The 6,000-nt window shown below is 40.9% G+C and overlaps 1 protein-coding gene across 1 annotated transcript in view; it reads right to left on the reverse strand.

The window, feature by feature from the left end:
- CHST3 (carbohydrate sulfotransferase 3) overlaps nt 1–4,650 on the reverse strand; it is an 85,543-nt gene extending 80,893 nt beyond the window's left edge. Inside the window, exon 1 of the mRNA XM_042856890.2 lies at nt 4,277–4,650. The gene's annotated coding sequence lies outside the window, so the exon portion shown is untranslated. The remainder of the gene's footprint in view (nt 1–4,276) is intronic.
- Between the last annotated feature and the right edge of the window lie 1,350 nt (nt 4,651–6,000).

A 6,000-nucleotide genomic window follows, 5' to 3' on the forward strand; every position in this document is an offset into this window, starting at 1 on the left:
AAAAATCCAAGATTCAGTCTTTCATCCACTGGGTAGATAAAGCCGTGGAGATAAAGCAACTTGTCTTTAAAACAGATTTCCTTCAAGGTGAAATACATCATGGGACAAATCCCCTGGAGATTGGGAGTGCCTCAAATAAACTGTTCTGCACTGATCCAGGAGCATTATTAATTATCCCTGAAGAGAGACCCCTGCAGCCCTACTCATCCAAAGAATGACAACAAGGCCTTCAGGAAAAATGAAGTTTTCCTGCATAGAGAACTTTCCACTAGATTTCCACCAAAACAAACACACATGCCACAGAAAAGGCTTTTAATTTCTCTCTTCTGTTGTTTCCTGCTGCCTTTCAGCTATGAACTTCCCCTCCCACCCCCCAGAGCAGAACAGTGTAGTGAAAGAAGTACATATACCCTCCTTCCTCCTCCTCCTCCCCACCCCTCCCCCCCAGATTGTGCAGGCTTTACTCTCTTGAAATTCCCATGGGAATTAATGGGAATGGGGAAAGACTGCAGGACTGACTCTCTTTTTAATTTCATTTGTAAAACTTCTTTTTAAATACAAAAGACACATGTTCTGTTAGACACAATGTTCTCTGGGCCGCATGTTAATACTCCATTAATACCTTTCTGGGGCAGTTACAAGCTCATTCAGTTTTGGCCCTGTGCCTCAAAACACATCTGTGGTATGCATTAAGGGCCCTTTAATGTACTCCATGTCCTGAGATATTGATTAAGTAATACAGTACTTCTTGCTATTGTTATCTTGCTATCGAACCCTCATCAAAGATGACGAAAGGCCAGGCCAAGCAGAAATGTAACTAGCAGACAGTTCCTTTTGAAAGTGAAGGAGCCCTGCTGCACTGCAAAAACAGCCATTTGAAAAAATGACCTTTAAAAAAAAAAATAGATTTTATATACAGTTTCAGCTGACGTGGCTGTGGTGCTTCTGTTCATAGGGCCTACCTTGGTTACAAAAGACACTGAGATGGCTTAAACCAAGGGCTGGTCTAAACTGAAAAGTTACATCAGCATAGCAATCTCTCTTAAGGATGTGAAAAAATCCACACTGCTGAGAGATGTAGCTAAACTGACCTGGCCCCCAGTGTAGACAGTGCTAGGTTGATGGAAGAATTCTTCTTTTGACCTAGGTATTGCTTCTCTGAGAGGTGGATTAACTACAGTGATGAACACCTCATGTCACTAGAGTTAGTGCCTACATTTAAAGGAGCTGTGCCACTGTGGCATTTTAAGTGTAGACCTAGCCCAAATTACACCTTGTCTACAGAGATAATATGGCTGTGATAGAGGCATGTACTGAAAATCAGCTGTTTGTAGGAGCCTGGAATGCAGCAGTGCTGTTCCATTGTATGTTGGCCACTCCAGAAATTCAGGCTGAGCTTCAATCTAACAGTGTTGGCTGCTTTAAAAGTGGCTTGCAATGAGGAAAATTAGTCCTGTGCCATCTTCTGCTTTTTAAATGATCTACTGTGAAGGCCTGAAAGCTGGTGGGTTTTAAGGTTAATTTTTCTGCTTGTATTTCACCGTAGAAATTTCAAGAACGATAAAGGGGAAGACTTGACAGAGGACTTGGATGACTAAGGGCTTGTCTACCCTGGCAATTAACAGCGCTGCAACTTTCTGGCTCAGGGGGGTGAAAAAACACCCCCTGAGCGCAGCGAGTTGCAGCGCTGGAAGCTACGCCCCTCGTTGAGGTGGGTTTATTTAGAGCACTGGTAGCTCTTGTCCAGCGCTGCGCCACAACCACACAAGGCACATTAAAGTGCTGCCGCGGCAGCACTTTAGCGTTGCTAGTGTAGCCTAGCCCTCAGTATGTACTGGGAGTTTCCTTAACCCCTGACTGAAGAGGCGGGAGTGCTGACTCCTTCAGGGAAAAGAATTTTTCTTTCAATTGTATGAACAAAACTAAGGATAAACAGTATTAATAAAAATCCCTTCCCTCAATTGCTCAGGCTTCACTTCTTTGGCACTGTGATGTCACAGTACCACTACCTGTCCAGTCATCCATAAGATCTCCCAGGATAAACAAATTTAAACTTGTAATGAAAAAAATGCAGTTGTCTTTATAGATCACAAATAGGCAATGACAAGCAGAAACTTTTTTTTTTCCTCTGCAGATCATCTTTAAGGGTTGGTTAAGAGCCAATCATTGAGGCTTGTTCTCAAGACTTCTTTTCCTTGTAAACACAATCTGGTTGCTAAAATGCAGGATTCAAAAAGGGGAAAACTTTGTACTACATGCTCCTGAACCTGTCAAGGGTGTATTGGTTCCAGGCTATCTTCCTCTTGCTTATCCAGCAAATGCTTTGAGCTGGAATAGGATTCACCCAGCACTTTGCTTACACTATTACCACCCTCTAGGTAACATGTAAAACTCAACTATTCTGAGATCAGTAGTCAAATCTGAGTCACTGGAGATGAAAATATTGCTAGTTTGGCATCTTTGCTTTGATATTGTTAACTCATGTTTGAAAGTTCAGTACTAGAATGGTTCTGCATTAATGGTGACCTTTCCAGTTGTTAAATCTTTATTTCTTGTTTGTGCATAATGACAAAGGACAGGGCACTTGGTCGGGAGTAGAGACCTCTATTCTGTTACAGGCTCTCCCATTGACTAGATACGTGAGAGTGGGTAAGCCCCTTCACCTTGCCTCTGTTTCCCCATCTGTAAAAAGGGGAAATCTTACTTCCCTTCTTAGAAAAAGCCTCAAATGCTTCTGAGGCATCAGCTTCTAGTTTTGCAGTTCTTTCATGCTCTCCCCCACTGGCTCAGTGCGGTCACCACAGAACACTTAGTTGTTAATGCAATGGAGACTGGCTTCTCTAACACTAAGTGAAGGTGCTTTTTAAAGTGCTTACAGCATAGAGCTTGTTCAGGCAGGCTGCAAAACCTGAGGCTGCAAGGGTCCTTGGATGTGTTCCCACGGTTTCCAAATTGCTGTCTCATGTATGCTGCATATGCAAATGTATGAGATCACCAGGAGGAGTTTGAGGAGGCAGCAAAGGCAATTTGTGTGCCCTAGGCAGCACATGAAGTCTCAGCAGAGAGCATACTCTCTTTACTTTCTCATGCCAGCTGGGATCTCTTGTATTGGATCTGTCAGTCTAGGTAGGAAATTACATTAGAAGCTGTGCTGCTGAATTCATCCCATGAGAATGAGTCATGTTCCAAACTGGGGACTCCCTTGACACTCATCCAGCAGCCTACAGCTGGAAAAGGAGCTTTGGATCAAAACAAGGGTTCTTCCTGTTTTGCTGCAAGTCTTCTGAGCCTGTGAGGTGTTGCACTTGCATCTCCTCTCTAAAGACTAGTTGAGAGTGTTATTTTGCCGCTTATTTGGAAGAGGGAATGTCCTGTGGACAGCATTCCACGATCTGCAAGTCTGTCCTCAAGTCAGAGAGATCAAAGCATGCCCTTACATTTGAGGGATGTGAAAGAAAGGCCAGGAGGGAGAGAATTCTTTGTGGCTCAAGAGGGTAACTGATGCTTCAGAAGTGGGTTGCTGAACTTTTCCCTGTGAGGACAAGCCCTCCGGCTGTCCTTTGCTGTAGCAGTGGCACAGAAGATCACTGTATGGCTAGTTTGATAAATTGGTAAGGGCTCAGGTACCATACTTCAGTGATGGGTACAGAGCAATTATCTAGATATCTGCTCCAAAACCTGTGTGCGTTGAGTCAAACCATAGAGTCACTTTCATGAAGCATCATCTGACCAATAAACTTAATTAAACAAACTAAAGCACAACTTAGTTTCAAGTTGGAGAATATCTGAAGAACATACTTTTGATTTGTGTGTATGTTGTTTGTAAGGCTGGCTGGATACATGTTTGTGATTTTAGGTAATAGATGAGGCAACTTACATAATGGAACCTGATGTTTGTTAATGTTCCTGTAAGGGTGATAAAGGGACATTGCTAGGCTTTGGAAGACAGTTCTGGTTTTATTTTATTTTAAAATAAATAAAAAATAAAAGCAACAAGTCCAGAATAGCTGCAAGATAGAGAAGGACAATAGAACAGATATCTCCTGATGACTTTTTTTTTTTTTTTTTTAAAGGAATGCAGGAGGGGAAGAAATTTGCTCAGATTGGCACAGTTCGAAGTCTTCTTCGCTGTCATTAGTCATGTCATTCTTATTGCTGACCCTGGACTATGAAATTGTAGAACAGCACTGGGTAGCTCTGTCCTGATGTACAATGGGGAACAAGATATTTTTAGATTCCAAAAGCAGCAAGTATAGTAAACGCCACATACACTTACCATACTGTTGGCTTTGTACCATTTCTCAGGTTGCCTCCTAGAATATCTTGCTACTTCCTGTGTTCCAAGCACTGTCTTCCTTCAAATTCTGACCCCAAACCTCCTTTTCTTCTCTTTTCTGTATTAGCTGGGGAAAATGGCTTTGTAACAAATTGCAAGTTCAAGGTATTTTAATCAGCAACATCTATATACCACATTGTGTCCACACACATCAGCTGTCCTTGGCCTTTTAGAAGCATTGGCTGTGTCAAAGAAATTTCTGTCCGTTCCAGCTGAGGAATAAGGAGAGATGGACACAGCTAATCAAGCAAGGAGCCCCGGGAGGGGTGATCCGTTTATTTCAATTGCAATTGGGTTCGAGCTCATAACTCAGCAAGAACAAAGAAAACACTTACACCAAAGCATTATATGCAGTTGCTTATGATAATCTATTGCTCTATGATTGGCCAAAATTTGCTATCATTACCATACATAATTAGCAAGCTATATGTATCTGCCCCTCTTATGACCCCTTATTGTTCATCTACTTGCCCCCTCCTCCTTGCTTATTTTGCAAACCAAGCAGTTATCTACAGGACGCAGGCATAGAAAGGTCCATTGTCTCCAGGTTTGGAGTTTGGCTACATTTCCTCTTGAATGAAGGAACTTCCTGAGTTAAGACAACGTGTAGCTGTGCTGTATATCTTTCATGTGTACGTGACAAATTTGCCCCCTAGCAGTTAAGTAGAATAATTTTATATCAGCTGTTAGAGGGCTGTAATGCCAAGGTGGCGGTCTTTTGTTTAGTCTGGCTAAATCTATGCAGTCTGCATTGGTTTTGCCCCTTTGTAGACAAGAATTTACAAATATGTGATTGCACATGTTCAGTGAGATCTAACTCACATTGCAGAAAGCATCTAAAAGCTCCTGCTCTCAGCAACACCTATTGAATTCCTGGAGTCTGTTTCCAGCAACAGGTGAACACAATGGAAGATAATGTGCTTCTTCTTTCTTAACAATTGTAAGTGGAGTTGTATGTGGACTCAGCAAATTGTTTTTTTGTCAAAACTAGAGTTGCTTTGTGGACTTGCTATATCTTGCAAAGACAAGCAAGGCAGCCACCAATTTCTGCAACTGTTATCCCTGCAAGGGTTTCCTTGATTAGAATAGACACTAGCTGAAGAGAACTTTCACAATGCAAACATATGTAGTGTTGACCTTGTGAGTCTGCTTCAGGGTGGATTGATTTTAAATCAGCAAGTGGAAAGCCTCAATTTAAATGGATTTTTAATCACCTTTTCCATATTAATTTACCCTATTTTCTAAAGAAAGGTGCATGCTCATTGGTTGATACAAATATTAAAACGTGTTGATTAACAAATAGACTTTATATTAGATTTTGTACATGTCTTTTTGATATGTAGGAGGGTACACTATAACTATATACATTTATTTAAGCAATTATATAGCTTAATATTTTCAGATTCTTAATTGTACACTTTTAGAAAGTTAGAAAATGGTGAATGATATTGCTTAAGTAGATAACATTTTGCTCATGAATTACTGTCAATCTGCATTAGGATAGTAACTGGAATTTAATTACACACCACCATATAAAATTTATTTTTGTTAAACAAAACAACCTTAAATGTTTGGGACACAAACTTCTTATCAAAACACATTTCACATTTACAATTGTCTTATTAATCCCACAGTTCCTTTAACTGTAGTTGTGAATTAAATTG

Source organism: Chrysemys picta, chromosome 7 (assembly GCF_011386835.1).
Source record: "Chrysemys picta bellii isolate R12L10 chromosome 7, ASM1138683v2, whole genome shotgun sequence".
NCBI classification, from domain to species: Eukaryota; Metazoa; Chordata; order Testudines; family Emydidae; genus Chrysemys; species Chrysemys picta.